At 45.3% G+C, this 16844-nt stretch overlaps 1 pseudogene; it reads right to left on the bottom strand.

Moving 5' to 3' along the window:
* Nucleotides 1–4017: 4017 nt before the first annotated feature.
* Nucleotides 4018–15278, bottom strand: LOC133915908 (uncharacterized; annotated as a pseudogene).
* Between the last annotated feature and the right edge of the window lie 1566 nt (nucleotides 15279–16844).

Here is a 16844-nt window from a genome sequence, read left to right as displayed (position 1 = left end):
CGGCACCTACATGATGATCCTTTTTCACGCAAGGGTTAACCTCTCCCCAACACCTAAAAAAACTCTAACACGATCATTAGGGCGCTGCCAATGGAGCGAAGACCGACGCCACTGTCGGTCTTCTCTCGACGTTTTGCATCGCCATCGACCTCACCGAGCAGGCCACCACTACTTCGACTACACGCCGGCTCCACCAACGATCTACTCCAACTCATCTACGCCTATACTGATGTGTTCACACCTTTCATCCTCATCCGATGGCGTCACCAAAAAACGGTTAGTGCTCACGCTTCCGCAATTAAGATGTGTCTATTGTTAGGGCTAAGGTTTATGTGAATTAGACCCGTTTCATCCTTACAAAAATTAGTTTCTATAGGAGGTTCATTATGTGAACCGTCTGACGGTTTCTTACGTGAACCGCTTGTGAAAATAGAGCTATTTCTACATACGGTTCATATAAGGAATCGTCTGTAAAAATTAGTTTCCACGTATAGAGCCGTAGTTAAGTACTCAAACGGTTTATATCCATATAGAGCCGTAGTTGAGTACAAGACGGTTTGTCATATAAACTGTCTATAAAAATAAAATTTAAGTATCTCGAAAAATTGTAGTAGTGAAATGATCTCATGTTCTCTTGAGTTTGTTTGCTACGTGTACATAACGCCCACGATGCCACCACGACACAAGGCGCCTCACAGTAGCGGTCCTTACGCGTCGGGTGTGCCTTCGCTTCATTTGGTACGCGCCTTCCATGTGGCTTGGTTCTCTTGTGAGAAAGGAAGCGCGAGCTAAGCTACATAACTTGCTGGCCCATGCAGTGTAGCTATTCCACGGGAAAATCCTACACGGCGGTATTTAACCAAGGCCCAAGGGGAGTCTCGTAAGCAGAAAATAAGAATCATGGCCTGATACATACTGTTGCAACTGTGGATTGACGTGTTTAGATTCCAAATCCTGTGGGAACTGCGGATGAATATCTTGTTGCATATATTTCTGAAATTTTCAATGTGCTGGAACTCTTCTGGGCTGAAATAACAGCTGATATGGGCTTGAGCTCGTGGTTTGGCCCAGCCCATGACTTCTTAGCCTTAAAAGGCAGCTGGTTGCTAGGGTTCCGCAGAGGAGAGATGGAGGAAAGGGATGGCTGGGACCTGGGCGTGCGGCGGCGGCAACTGTCGTCCGCTCTGTGCGCCTGGGAGCCGGAGGAGCTGCAATTCGGTTTGGATTTGATTCCGGCCGGCCGGTGCAGGTTTCCCGATATAGATCCTCCTCCTTCCCCTCTCCGAAGAGCAGACCAATGAAGAGTTTCTCTCTGTGAGTTTTTCCCCAATCTCCTCTTCTTCCCAGTGATCTTTGGCCGGTTGAATCCGAGTCTTTCTCGGCTAGACCTGGTTTTCGGAGATTTGGAAGTGAGCGGTGTTGGTCCGGAGTTGCATACGCCGGAAGTTCGCCCACACGTGCCGGCTGCAGTGTGGTTTGGGGATTGTATCTCCGTCTTCCTTATTGTCGGCGCTACGGCGGGCAATCGGATTTCTGGGACTGCGACCGACGAGTCGTGCCTTGCCCCGATTATTCAATCTCTTCATCTCCTTTCACTGTGAGTTTTTATCCTCTTTTCACATTCTGTACAGCATGCTGAAGTCTAAATGCTCTGTGATGATATAATTGATCTTATATTGGGTTATTGCTTAAGAACAATAGCATTAGGATCTTTGGTATTGTGGATGTGTGAGCTGTGAACTAGTGGTTGGTCTGTGCGGCAGTTTACTTGTCTCAGGTGTTGATCTGAGTGATATATTCATCACTGTTGGTGGTCTTCTGGCCACAGATTCCAGTGATGGCTTGTTTCTTTCATTTCTGGATATGCTCTGTACTGGTAAAATTCAGTAGATTTCATCATCTGTTTACTGGTATTACTTTTGTAATGACCAAATGTTTTCGCATGGAATACCTCTGGTTTAGCACAGCTCACAATCCAGTGCTCATGCTTGGTATATTGTCCAAGATCCTTTTGTTAGTTGAGATCTTATGGATAGCCCAATATTTGATTAGATCATTAGAACAATTTGGGAGCAAGTCTTCAAAGACTTGGGGCCAATTGTTGAGCTTAAATCTGAGAGCAACAACTTTGTTCATTTGCTGTCCTAATGTTGAGGTACTGTCTCTTTTAATTCATGTTGTTATTCGGCTATTGATGTTACACATGGAGGGTTGCTTTGGTTATGCTCTTACTCAGCTGTTACCCTTCCTTATCATGTGTATAGCTAGCTCGAATTTTCATTCTTGTAATTATACTTGTGGAATATTATATATGCTCTATATATCACAAATTATTCAACATATCTTACCGTTCATAAATGATCGAATTGTTCACATTGGAGTTCGCGACCCGACAGTTGGGTGCTAGGGTCCAAGCAAAGGCTACGGAAATCTCAAAATTAAACACTCTTTCCTCGGTGGTAAAAAAAAAGTTGAGGCTACTTCATTCCTACGCACGTTTTCTATTTCATGTAAAAATCCATGTGCCCATAACTGCCCAGCCCAGCCTGCCCTGTGTGAACGCCTAATAGATCTGAATATATTCCATAATAACATATATACTGTCTGTCGATCCAACCATGTAAATTTGAATTGAGACACCTATTATATGACATATTTTTAACTTAAACTCTATTATCATGCCTTCAGTAGGCTTAGTATTTCCAACAATTGCAATGGCTTCTTTATTTCTTTATGTATAGAAAAATAAGAATGTTTAGAACCAACCGGGCTAACTTTTTTCAATGTATTTTTAAGATCATAATACAAATAATTGTCATTAAAATTAGAACATAAATTGTTCTTACAGTTTTGCTACACTAAAATCTCCAATTCCTACACTTGATGTAGTTTTGTACTCGTCGATCAGGTTAGGCCGAGGAGGGTTCCATCGTTACTAGGCTTAGAGGAAGGTTCTTGAGAGGCATGCTAACCCAACAAAAGAGGCGGATGGTGGGCGAGGAGGTGAGACAACCGGCGGGCAATGCCGGTGGCAAGGGAGGGACATTGACAACCTGGCAGCTGCAGATCAGACTAGAGTGCTGCCAAAAACGGAAGAGCGGTGCGGGGGTGAACATAACGGCGTAGGGAAAAAGAGAAAAGAGCATGAGGGAAGAACACAAAGGCTGAAGGTGGAAGGATACTCCTGTGCAGTTAGATCTTGATCGAACGGGTAAGATTCATCATGTATAAAAAAATTGTATTTAATCGGCTGGCAAATAGCACATCCACAGCCTAATCACAGGATTTGGTGAGAACTGAGACTAATCTGCGTTGCAGAACGGAATTGCTCCCAGTCCAACGGACACAAATCTTCTCAAAAGGTCCACCATTAGCCCTGAACAGCTGTGCCCACATTTGGACTTTCGATTCTCCATGAAAAAAGAGGCGCTACCTACTTTCTTCAGGATTGGCGCTAACTCTAGTCCAACGAAAGCTTTATTTGATCTTTACCTTTCGGAGGTGTTTGTCACCAAAATGATATTTTAGTTTCATACCACCATCCAAAATCATCTTCCTGACGGCCTCAACAGCATTGGAATCCAAAATCAGGTATTTCTGAGTAGAATCGTTTGATTGGCTCCGACAAAAGCTCCATGTGCAACCTTGCAGAGTCAAAACATGCTAGTGTAACAACTGTGTATTCATAATTCGCAAACACCACAATATACGAGCATCAATGAACCGAACTGAATTGTAATATTGACTTAAAACTGAAGAACCCCCTTTCCGCATGCACAGGAAAACTTGACAGGGCAGAGGACTCTTTCTATAAAACTGAATGTTTCAAGCGAGCAATTGTAAACATAACTCTGCACAAGTGTTTCTCAGTGTGAAATTGTACTATAATACCCATCAACAGGTAATATCGGCTTATACACAACACTCACAATCTGGTAATAGTTCGACTATACAAGCAAATGGGACGGTTCTATCCATATTGCTCATTCAAGATATTGTGCTTCCTCTCCTGCACAGAGTGCAATAAGATACAATTTTGACAATTGATAATCTTTACCATCATAAAATATGATAAAAGAAGCATATACTCAGATTCCAACCCTATGATGAAAGCAAACAATTGGTACAAGAAAAGATGCAAGTTAATTGCCAATCAAGAGATTGCACTCAATTTGAATAATAAAAATACTATCCCTGTCAATTAATATGTTCCAATTAGAAGATTGAAAAAAAAAATGTTCAGAGCAAATCAAGTGGATTTGCTAGGTGAACCGAAGTGCGAAGGGTGTTCCTAAAAGTCTATCTTACCTGGGCCAGACGGCGTTCTTTATTCAACTTTAGAGATGTTATGTGGGGCCATGCATACAGCAGGCACCACAAGCACCCTAGCCCGATGCAGGAGTAGGTGCCAATTCAAGATCACGCTGCTTGCCAAATAGTCATCGAAGTTCATTAGCTCGGTTGTTAGCCATTGGATTGATTTTGTTTGGATTTCAGTTAGCAATTGTAAGCTATAACTCTATATAAGGAGGCCGATAGATTAAATGAAGAAAGCAACAGATTGATCTCCTAATCTATCCTTGTCTCTTCCTCTCGGTGCTCTGCACCAGTTCTGCACCAAAGCTCCAATGAGGCGAGGAGTCATACCTCACCCTCCCGTCGAGCATCAGTACTACCTGCGCAATCTTTGCTGAACCACCAGCCATAACACCTTGGTATCAGGATCAGGCATTCCTGGCGCTGCCACCGACGCCGTCGTCATGGCGGAGAACAATGATTCGACCATCACGCTCATGGCCACCTTGGACACCATCGTCGCCAAGCTAGCCAAACTTGACTCCATGGAAGGCACGCCGAGTGACATCTCCTAGCAACAGGCCGCCCACATCGCCATCACTCGCCTCGAGCGCTAGCAACGGGAAATCGTTCCGCACTAGGCTGACGACGTGCGTGCACCACAACGCGATACCACCCGCTCCATAAGACGGACTTTCCCAAATACGACGGCAAGGGCGACTCACTTCCGTTCATCAACCGGTGTGAGTGGTTCTTCCGCACCTAGCAAATCGCGGAGGAGGAAAAGGCCTAGATGGCGCAGTTCATTCTCCAGGACACAACACATTTTTCGTATATGAGGATTGAGCGGGAAGAGGGCACTCCATCCTGGCGCCGTTTCGTCGAGTTACTGCACCTACGCTACAGGCCGCCCTTGCACTCCAATCCACTCAGAGGGTTGGCAGCATGTCGCAGGAAAGGATCGGTGTCCGATTACCAAGAGCGCTTCCTAGAATTGCTCGCGCGCGCCCATTCCCTAAACAAGGCCTAGCAGGTGCAGCTCTTAATCGTCTGCCTACAAGAGCCGATGAGCTTCGACGTGCAGATGCAGAACCCCTAGTCTTTGGAGATGGCGATGAGCCTCGCAAGAGCCTTCGAACGTCGCAAACAAGCAATGCTTCAAGCGACACGTGGGTCGCTTCACCACAGATTGCTGCCGATGTCACCAGCCGCCTCCTCCACATCCACCCAAGCCAAGGGGGACGTGCCTTAATCCTTCATTGCAGGGGCCGTGACACCACGCATTATGACGGTGGGGGCCGCACGATCTATCTTCTCTCGCCGAAGGAGATGGAGGTGTGCCACCACCAAGGTCTATGTTTCAACTGCGATGAGAAATACGCACGCGGCCACAACCAACAGTGCAAACGCCTATTTCTCCTTGAGATAGCCAATGGGGAGGACGACATCGACTAGGAGGACGCTGCGGAAGACCTGCACATATCCCTGCACGCCACAGCCGATGTCAAGACCAGCGAGACCATGCAAGTCCAGCTTCGCCTCGAGGACTTGCTGCTAAGCGCCATGCTCGACTCGGGTTCCACGCACAACTTTGTCTAAACTCGCGACGCGCCGCACAGACCTCCGGTTCCAGCTCCGCAGCAATCTCCACGTCATGGTCGCCAATGGTGAACGCATGTCGTGTGCCGGCATGTTTGGACGCGCTACCTTCTCCATCGCCAAGGAAACAATTCACGACGGACTTCTTCATCCTTCCGTTAGGCGGCTACGACGTCTTCCTTTGCACACAATGGCTAGCAACCCTTGGACCAATCCTTTGGGATTTCAGGAGGTTGGCGATGTCCTTCTGTTACCAGGACCCGGCTCCGCGCACCTGCTGACACCTTTCGAAGCACTTTCACGTGTGAACCGAAGTCGCCGTGTCACTTGGCAAGGTGTGGCGGGGCAAGCGAGTTCGTACCTGCAAGTATGTGTCAGTGTAGTAAACATACCCTTAGGGAGATTGTAGCAACCATATTTAGGGTATGTATGTGATTTTGATGATTAATGATAACATAGTCAATATGACTAACATATTTGTCAAGTATATACTTTAGTAGGTCTCATAGATAAAATACATAAAGAAGCCACTGAAGTTGGGATAAGGATTGGTGGGGTACACGTCGGAGTGTTTCAGCTCATGGCACTTGTACATGCCGGAAGGTTCAGCGTATGAAGAAGGTGAACACCAGAGTATTTCCTGCGGAAGGATTTGAAGATGCTACAAGCTGGATGGTCCGGTGCTCTAAAGTTCTACACGTCGAAGTATTTCTTACAGAAAAGACTTCAATGACAGTTTGGCATGGTTGTACACGCCGGATGGATACACCGGAGCATTTTATGTAGAGACAAAGTGGCTTGGTCAGCTTAAGTGTACACATCGGATGGTCTGACGATGGAGCTTGTGAACACGACGGAACATTTAGTGTTCACAGTGGGTTTTAGTGGAGATCCAACTGCTAGTTTTTGAAAGATGTATACGCTGGATGGTCCGATGAGTATAATATTGTTTACACCGGATCACCCGGTGTATACAGTAAAATTGAGTCGTTGGGGCAACAACTAGTCCATGAGGTTGAGGATATTAATACCACTCCACTCGGTCATGTGAATGTGCTGGAGTCCAAAGGAAGCTCATAGACAATAGTGAAGACATCCAAGCCACAAAAGTGTTAAAAGTGATCATCTAAGGTATTTAAGCACATGATTAGGAAGTGATTAGTGCTAAAAGGAGTATAGAGCACATTTAGATAAAAATTGATATAAGTTTATCTTGCAAAGTTTTTGGAACCAATTAGTTTTAAGTGTCCTAATTCATCCTCCTTACGACATCACCGATCCCTACAGTCGGCCGGAACTTGCTCGTCCTCCTTCTCGTCGAGTTCTCGGACGTGTTCGTCGAGCCACGAGGGATGCTGTCGTCGTGTTCCTAGGATCACTGAATCCATCTGCTTCTAGGAACAGCACCGATTACTTTGCGACCGTACTGGTACCCCACGCGCCACAAGGATATGCTGGAGCGCCAGTGCCACGCAATGGAAGAACAAGGCCTCATCCGCCGCAGCTCATCGCTGATCTCCTAGCTAGTCCTGTTAGTGAAGAAGGCCGAAGGCACATGGCGCTTTTGCGTGGACTATTGCGCTCTTAACGACTGCACCATCAATGACAAATTCCCCATTCTAGTCGTCGATGAACTGCTCGACGAGCTCCATGGCACCACCCTCTTCACCAAGCTTGACCTGAGATCTGGGTACCATCAAGTGTGCATGCATCCGAAAGATGTGGCGAAGACCGTGCTCCGCACCCACAGCAATATGTATGAGTTCTTGGTCATGCCCTTCGGGTTGATCAAGTGCCAGCAACCTTCCAAGCGCTGATGAACGATGTCCTGCGCCCGTTCCTCTACCGCTTCATCCTCATCTTCTTCGACGACATCCTCATCTACAACTCATTGTGGCCAGCCCACCTTCAGCACCTACGCGCCATCCTTCAGGTCTCGCGTGCCCACTAGCTCCTCATCAAGCGATTTAAATTCTCATTCAGGGAGGCAATGTTGGCGTACCTCTTACACGTGGTCTAAGCGGTCGGTGTCGCCATGGACACCACCAAGGTCAAGGCAGTGGTGGACTGGCCCACACCGCGCTCCACTTGGCAGGTTACTACTGGAAGTTCATCCGCAACTTTGGTACAGTCGCGGCGCCATTGACGAAGTGCTGCAAAAGGAGAGCTTCGCTTGGAGCACGGAGGCAAATGCGGCGTTCCGCGCACTGAAGAGTGCGCTCACCATGGCATCGACCCTCTACCTTCCCAACTTCGAGCTGCTATTTACCGTCAAATGCGACGCCTTCAGAACGGGATTCGACGCAGTAGTCCACCAAGGCTCAGGGCCCATAGCGTTCTTCAGTCGGTCGATGGCACCCTGTCACCAAGCGTTGGCAGCCTACGAGCGTGAACTGATTGGCCTCGTGCAGGCTGTGAGCCATTGGCACCCTTACCTCTGGGGACGACAATTCAAGGTGAAGACTGATCATTACAGTTTGAAATTCTTGCTCGACCAGCGCCTCACCACCATCCCTCAGCACCACTGGGTAAGCAAACTGTTGGGCTTCGATTTTGCAATGGAATACAAGCCAGGCCAATTGAATGTCGTCGTGGATGCGTTGTCACATCGTGATGCAAACCTGGGCTCATCTTACGCGCTGCCAGGCCCCAGCTTCGACATGCTCAGTGCCTTTCGGGCGGCGGGGACCGGGGACCCGACCCTAACGTCGCAGGATGACCAGATTGATGCAGGCTCCCTCGGTGAACCTTGGACCATCACGGATGAGCTCGTCACATTCCAACACCTCCTGTATGTGCCGCCGACATCGTCGCTGCTCCAATTGGAGCTCGCGGAGGTCCATGACAACCATGAGGGGGTCCAGAAGACTCTACATCGGTTCCGCCGCGACTTCCATACTCTGAACGTGCAGACGGTGGTGCAGGACTTCGTGCAGGCGTGCGCGACGTGCCAGCGCTACAAGACCGAACACCTTCGTCCGACGTGTCTTCTTTTGCCAATACCGACAACGGTGTGGGCAGACGTCGCACTTGACTTCATCGAAGGGCTACCATGAGTGGGCGGCAAGTCCGTCATCCTCACGGTCGTGGATCGCTTCTCCAAATACGCCCACTTCATTCCATTGGCGCACCCGTACACCGCCGAATCCGTCGCCAAGGTGTTCTTCGCGAAGATTGTGCGTCTGGACAGCATGCAGGTCTCCATCGTCCCTGACTGGGACCTGGTGTTCACCTTCGTGTTCTAGCAGCCTCTGTTCCACACTATGGGCTCCAAGCTCCACATGAGCTCAGCATTTCACCATCAATCGGACGGGCAGTTGGAGGTTTTCAACAAGGTGATCGCCATGTACCTTCGCTACATGAGAGGGGTAGTCGGAGGCCGTCAAATGGGTGCGCTGGCTGCTGTGGGCAAAATACACCTACAACACCTCCTACCATTCGACGCTCTAGGACACGCTGTTCTGGGTGGTCTACAGCCGCGACCCGCCATCGCTCCACTCCGGGTGTCGTCGTCGTGGCACGCACTATGGAGGAGCGTGACGAATTCTTGGCCGATGTCCACTTTCGCTTAGAGCAAGCACGTCAGCTAGCCAAGCACCACTACGATCGCTGTCACCGCGACATCTCTTTTGTGACGGCCGAGTGGGTCTAGCTGCGCCTGCGCCATCGATCGCCGGCGGGAATCCCTGATGCGTCCACCGATAAGCAAATTTGTCGACTCGCCGCTAGCAGCACTGCCTACTTTGCCATCGCTCCACCTTAGCGCCATCATTCCAATGTCGGATCATGCTCTCAAGATGTGTTTTTGCCGAGGCATGCGCCAACTCCTCGTCCAGTGGGTCAACCAGCCAGCATCAACAGCTTCTTGGGAGGATTTGGAGCAGTTCCAACAGCGCTACCCGCAATTTCAGCTCGAGGACGAGCTGTTGGTTGGGTGGGGGGGGGGATGTTATGTGGGGCCGTGCATACAGCAGGTGCCACAAGCACCCTAGCCCGATGCAAGAGCAGGCGCCGGTTCAAGATCACGCCGCTTGCCAGATAGTTAGTCATCGAAGTTAGTTACCTCGGTTGTTAGTCATTAGATTGAGTTTGTTTGGATTTCAGTAAGCAATTGTAAGCCGACAGTCGATATAAGGAGGCCAATAGATTGAATAAAGGAAAGCAACAGATTGATCTCCTAATCTATCCCTCTCTTCCTCTCGGTGCTCCGCACCAGTTCTCCACCATAGCTCCGGGTAGGCGAGGAGTCATACCTTGCCCTCCCGTCGAGCATCAGTACTACCTACGTAATCTCCGCCGAACCTCCAGTCGTAACAAGAACTCTTCCTTTCTCTTCTCCGGATCTAAAGATTTTCTACATGAGAAAAGATTATCCTTTTTTGATTCAGACCATGTCTAGATGACTATCTAAAAAAATATAAGCGGGTAGCAGACTAGCAGGTTAAGTACTGAACTAAATCGCCCAGGAGTAAATCGAGCATGAAAGCAAGACCATGCAAATTAAGTATCAACGAAGGTCAGCATGACAACAAAACAGGTTCCACATAGGTTGTAATGACAGCAAAACAAGCGTTACATATTTATAAAGGAGCACCAAGCATCATACCATGTAAATTGTAAAGTCACCATAGAAACCCAACTTAATAGAAATTACACTTTTTTTAAATACAATTAATAGAAATTGTACACTGTGATATGTACCACAAAACTGGTGATTGATAACTTCTCTTTTGTGTACATTTCACCAGTAACTCTCAAATATACATACCAAACTAACCTCTGAATAGTATCCCACAAATCATAATCAGAAGGCAAGGTCATCCAAGCTGTGAAAAACTTACCTTTTCAGTGGTTGACATATTTCAGTACGATCAATTTTGATGTCAAAGATATCATGCAGCAAATCATTGTCCTGTACACAAAAGAGAAGTTATTTTTTTATTATTATACTAAAAAATAATATTTCACAGGTAAATCAATATGAGGATGGTTCTGCCTGTAGTAACCTATGCATGCTTCAGGATCCTCTCCCAAGAAACCGCCTCAAAGTTCAACTAAGCAAAGAACAAATCCCAGAAAATATACAAATTTGAAGCACAGCAGTTCAGGAAATCAACGCAAGAAAACGAGCACCTGTATCGATTCACACCATGAAGTAACTCTTAAAATGCCATTCTTGCCTGAAATCCGAAGTGATTCTTCAGGGCACTCACCATTATGGACAAAGAGCATTAGATTATCAGAAAACAGAAGAATTGAAGCATTCAACAAACAAATAATGAAACGAACCAAGACCTTAATAAAATCAGAGATTCCTTGGAACAAGTCTCTCTTATCATTAAGATTTTTCTTGACAGCATCTCTGCTCCCCGCCTCCATAGATAGATTATATAGACCAGATATTTTGGCCTTCAATGCTTGCATATTCAAGAAAAGTTGGTTCTTAGAACCACTGGTCTCTCTAGTTTCACTCTCAACATCAGCCTCTTCACTTGAGGAAACATCAAGCAGTTTTAACTCAAAACACAGAGCTAATGCTTCACCAGCAGCAATACGCACAGCACAATCCTCTGCTTCTAGAAGAGTGGAGAGAAATGTAATTGGCCTACATGCAGAAGAAGAATATAAAGATATAGCTTCATGAGCAATTTGACAGATAAAAGAAACCAGTGATTGAGAGAGCCTTCACTAACTCTTTCCAAGAATCAGTATTTCTCCGAGATGAACCAACAGTTGTTAAAAGAAATGCCCATGCAGATATGGCAGCTGCTAATAAAGGAGGCTTTGGTTTTCTGACAATACCAATCTGTAAAGCACCCCCAAAGTAATTAAATTTAGAAGAAATTGGATGCCATACTTTCTAGTTAAGCAAAAACCTTGCGGAAGGTCAGTCGCCCTTACATTTGATCCTGAATTTGGATGGATCACATCCCAGATGGCTTTCAAAGATAGCTGGGTTTCAGCAAGGTCAGTTGCCCCAACAAGGGTGACAACAGCTAAGCAATCAAGTGCCAACAATCCTTCAGCTTAGTTTTACCAGACCAAAGTGCAAATAAAGTTGCTGGAAGCCACAGTAAAGCAGAGAAAATTACCATACAGAGATCATCTTTGGTGCATCAGGCCAAGTTTGGAGTACTCTCAAAAGCTGTGGATGTGACTCAACTATTATTTCGTGTGATCTACTTCCAGCACCAAGTGTAATTGCCAGTAAGCCTTGCAAGTACAAAACGAAGAATTAACAATATGAAAATAGCATTCTGCTGCAGAGAAAATGACTATGGGTAAAGAAGAGTACTAACCAATGGCGCGACATGCCAGGCACACCTCCTTTGTAGATCCCTTTTTTATTGGATTGGTGAACTGGTTCAACAGTGTGGCATATCTTCAAAGAGGGGGAAAAAACAGATGGTAGTCTATCAGGTAAAGTTCACTAAAAGAAGGATACCATTTAAAAAAACAAAATTGATATTGTCCACTCACACATGCATATGCAAGCTCACTAGACACTACATTTTTCTAAAACTAGAGCAATTTTGTATTGGAGGTTAAGTGGACAAATACCCATCTGTTCACTGGTCTAGTTCAATACAATGCTGTGGAACCATCACTAATGATTAACTTACTTGTTTTCCACTAAACCAAGCAGCACAAAACTTTCAATAGCATCAACAAGAGCGCCTAATGCTGTCTCTCTTGTGGATTCTCTGCACTAATCACTATTTGAGTTGATATGTATGTTATAGTAAAAAAAGTTAGTAATGTTATTTATTTTGATCATCCACATTAGCAATTGGTAAATTTTCTTATCAACATTACACAGATATTGCAAAGAAAAAGGCCACAGACAAGTCTTTTTGATGACAATACAAGTGAATGCACGACTTCTCTTGATTCTTTTCAAGGAAAAGAACCTTGTTAAGTGGATGTAGGATGTGGAGAATTGAAAAAAATGCAATAGTGTTCAGATGAGACGAAACAAAAAAAAAATTGTATGCTAAGCAACAAATAGAACTTACGAATGTTCTCCATTTATCCCTTTTTTGAATTCTTTATTCCAAAGACCACTGATGTAATGGTCAATGGATACTGGTTCATCCTTCTGAAATAAATCTGGCAGTGACTAGAGCAGGTTCAACATCAGTGAGTATGTAGATAAGGTACAGAGATATACAGACTCAAGTGCATTTGCAAACATACATGACCAAACATAACTGTATGCCACAACAAGTTTGATTCTGTATATATCAACTTTCAAGGGCATATCAAGATACACATCAGAGGGCAGCCAACATTGAGTAAACGTGAAATTCCATTTCACTACATTTTTATTGGATCCTACTCACAAGTTGACTTATCCAATTATTAACTAATCATGCCTAATTTGTCATCGATCTAAACCTCACAAAGCAAATTTTCATCGATTAAATCCGTTGCTACAAAGAAAAGTTATAGTTGACTATTACAATGGAAAGGAGTTGTAATAAGTTTACCAGTTAAAACATTCTAAGCATAACATATAAACTACTCCCTCCATTCCAAAAAATAAGGTGTGGCTTGACTTGGCATGGTCTCCGAAACTGAGTTTTGACCATTAATTTCTCTTACAGGATATGTTCAAAACAATGAATTCATAATCATAGGAAAGAACTCTCAAATACGAATCCAGCGGTACCATTTTCGTACCATAGAAATTTACATATCGTTCAACTAATTATTTGTCAAAAATTTCAAAGGTTCAATCTTGAAATGTGTGCACGCCATATAAAAGGAAACAGAGGGAGTAATACATTAGCATTTATATGCATTTCCACAATTTGTGAACCAGCATCAAGAATCAAGTTTAAAGGGCAAGTAAATATGCAACTTCCACTATTTGCAAACCAACATCAATGATTGTTTAAAGGGCGAAGAACTATGTAACTGAAAATTTGCATTAAATTTGGCATACTCATTTCTTGAAAAAACTCCAAAATACACTCAAAATGTGGTCCCAATTCTTGAATATTCATGATTACAAAAATAAAGCCACTTCAGCATTGCTAATATTACTAGTCATGGGTTGCAATTGTCAGAGTATAAAAGTAAGGTATGGGTAATTGTACAAGGCTTATTCGAGAATGGTACACCTGAGCTGATTATAAGCCTCACCACCTAGGACTTTTGCTGATGTGAAGGAAAGAGGAAAATGGAGATTGAACCATCTATCGTGCAAAAGAAAACATGTGCACAACAACGTAGACAAAAAGATACAACAGCTGCAAAGTAGCGGAAGTTGTTTTCTCTCTCTAATACACATTTTTAAGAAGAGTGTGGGAGGAGGTGATTAAAAAAAATTAGACAAGTTAGGAACGTATGGGAGTTAGTGCCAAGAGAAAATGCATTGTAGAGTATGCCTCTTATATTGTCTCTATATGATGTGATAACCTTAATAAAGATAGTGTTGTACAGGCATGGCAATGCATGACTCAACAGCAATATGAAAACTACATAATATATAACTAAGCAATCATGAATGTTAACAACTCTGCACTTTGAGATGATTAAGAACATCAAGGTTATGCAATTTCTATTCGAACAATTAACTAGTGTCACAAACCATGGATACACAAACACAGGGTGCTAACAACCATCAGCAACCATCAAGGGGCTAGATAAAGAACAGGGGCATTTACCTCTTCTCGTACAGAGCGTCTATGTACTTGTCAAGAACGAATTCCTGATAGCTGACATGCTCGGTGGCCTGCGCGAGCTGGATGTCGGACAGAACGGTCGACGTAGAGCTCACGCTGTCGGCGTCTCTGCCGCCGTCAGACTGATCCTCCACATCATCACCACCACCACCTCGACCACCCTTGCTCCTCTTACCTGAACAAACCGCACCAAGTTTTGCACAATATTAAGTTACCAATCAAACAACAAAGAACTAACCAAGAAAACCCAAGAAATGGATGGAACAACGCAAACTCTTGCCCATGACGACGGGGGACGGTCCAAGAAGCGAAGAAACAGAGAATCTGCCGGGGATCAGGAGCAGACGGTGAGATCAGCGGTGGATCCAACAGATTGAGCCGTCGTCGGCGGGGGCGGCGAGGAGGAACTGAGAGGAGGAGCCGGAGCCGGAATTGGAGGGGGAGAAACGGAGGCTCTCGCCGTCGATGAGGTCGAATTGGCCGTGGAGACGCAGAGCCATGTGAAATTGGGCGACGGAGAGGATGGGAGAGGATACCTTGTTTTTCCGCCCTCGTTTTCCTTCCCTTTCGACGAGAGGTGGAGGTGGACTCGGCCTGCCACGAACAAAACTACGATGAAAGAAAGGGAAAACATGGGGTAGACGCTGGAATGAACAACGATGAAATTAAAAAAAAAAAAAACTGCACACAGTAAACAGTAGCCGAGTGTGCTGGGAAGAGAAAGAAAACCTAGATGCTTATTTGCCGCGTTGCTAAAAACTCAATGCTGGAGAATGAGCTTTGCTCGAGTGGCAAGGTCTACCGTCGTGCAGCCTAACCTCCGGCTCGACGCCAATGCTGGCTTGGTTTGGGCAGTGGACGCCTTAAGCGTTCCGCGTATATGTGCTTGAATATAGGCGGTCATTTTATTTCTAACGAGTATGTCAGATACTCCAAGATCAGTTTTTTTAGCGAAAACTCAATGTTGTACTCATTCATATCACTATATTTATAGAAAATAAAGGTGTTTGCTCCAAATACCCTAAGGCCGCGCTTGGTTTGTTCGGTCCAAGTATTTTGAGACAAGGCCACAAGGGGAAGCATACAAATATTTTGGACACCACTGACATGCGACCACTAATTGCGTCGGATTTAGGCTCACCCGAATCGCTAAGATATTAAGTTCGGTTCATTGTGTTCAATATTTGATTGCCTCATTTCACGCTAAGTTGGCATGATATAACGGATTTGCATGAGAATTCACATGTAGTTGTAACAGCCCAAATCTAGACACCCTAAGAATTAATTAATGCAAAGAAAATTAAATAAAGTAAACCATATAAAAAATTTGATAATAAATTTCCTAAAATTTTTTGCTAAATGTTTGCTAGTGTATTGTTGGCTTTGTTTGCTTTCTGTTGAAAGTTTTTGATTAATTAATAACAAGAAAATAGGAAAAAGAAAAAAATCCTTCATATCTCTTTCGGGTCCAAATCTCTTTCCCGGCCCAAAACCCATCTTTCTCCTCTCTCCATCTTTTCCCTTCCAACCAGCCTACCCTCTACTCTCCTTTCTCTCTTCATGCATGGGCCGTCGTCCAACCAGCCCACCTCCTTCCTCTATAGACCGCACGTGTGTTCGTCTGCTTGGGCTGAGACAGTCGAGCCGCCCCACACCTCTTCTCTCTCTCTCTCTCTTCCCTCTCCCCCCGCGTGATGCATCAGCCCAGCCCGCCATGCCATCATCTTCCTCTCGCCGTCCTCCTCTACTCCTCATTCGACATAACACCACCGCTCCCAAAACCGACCAAGACAAAATCGCATGACTCAGCAATCCTTTGGCTCATGTTATCCTCGACTAGATGCGGTTCAAACGAAGAGTCCAAACTTGAGACGAATCTGTCGGCCACCCAATCCCTCCAAACTCACGCAAATTCAGAAAGAAATCCCTCTAGAAGCTTATCAGATAGACTCAATGTGCTCTACGTGATATTTTGCCCACCTTATCCCATTTCGAGCATGTTTCAAACTCTAGATTAGCTCGGGATTGAGCCGCCGTAGCCTAAAACCCTAACCAACTTGTCTACGACTCCCTAGCCCTCCCTAGGTATCAATAGCGACCCATGAACCTCCATAGAGCATCTCACGACTTCTGCTCAACTCGTCGAAGAGAGATAGCCATCGGAACCTCATCTCCATCTAGCTCCAAAGAGAAAATTTGCCGTCGCTCATTGCCAGCCCTCACCGAGTTTCACCGATGTAAACACGTAGGCCAGGTGAG

This window comes from Phragmites australis, chromosome 4 (genome assembly GCF_958298935.1).
Source record: "Phragmites australis chromosome 4, lpPhrAust1.1, whole genome shotgun sequence".
Classification (NCBI taxonomy): Eukaryota; Viridiplantae; Streptophyta; class Magnoliopsida; order Poales; family Poaceae; genus Phragmites; species Phragmites australis.
Note: the sequence above shows the minus strand (reverse complement) of the source record. Positions and strands in the feature narration are given on the sequence as shown.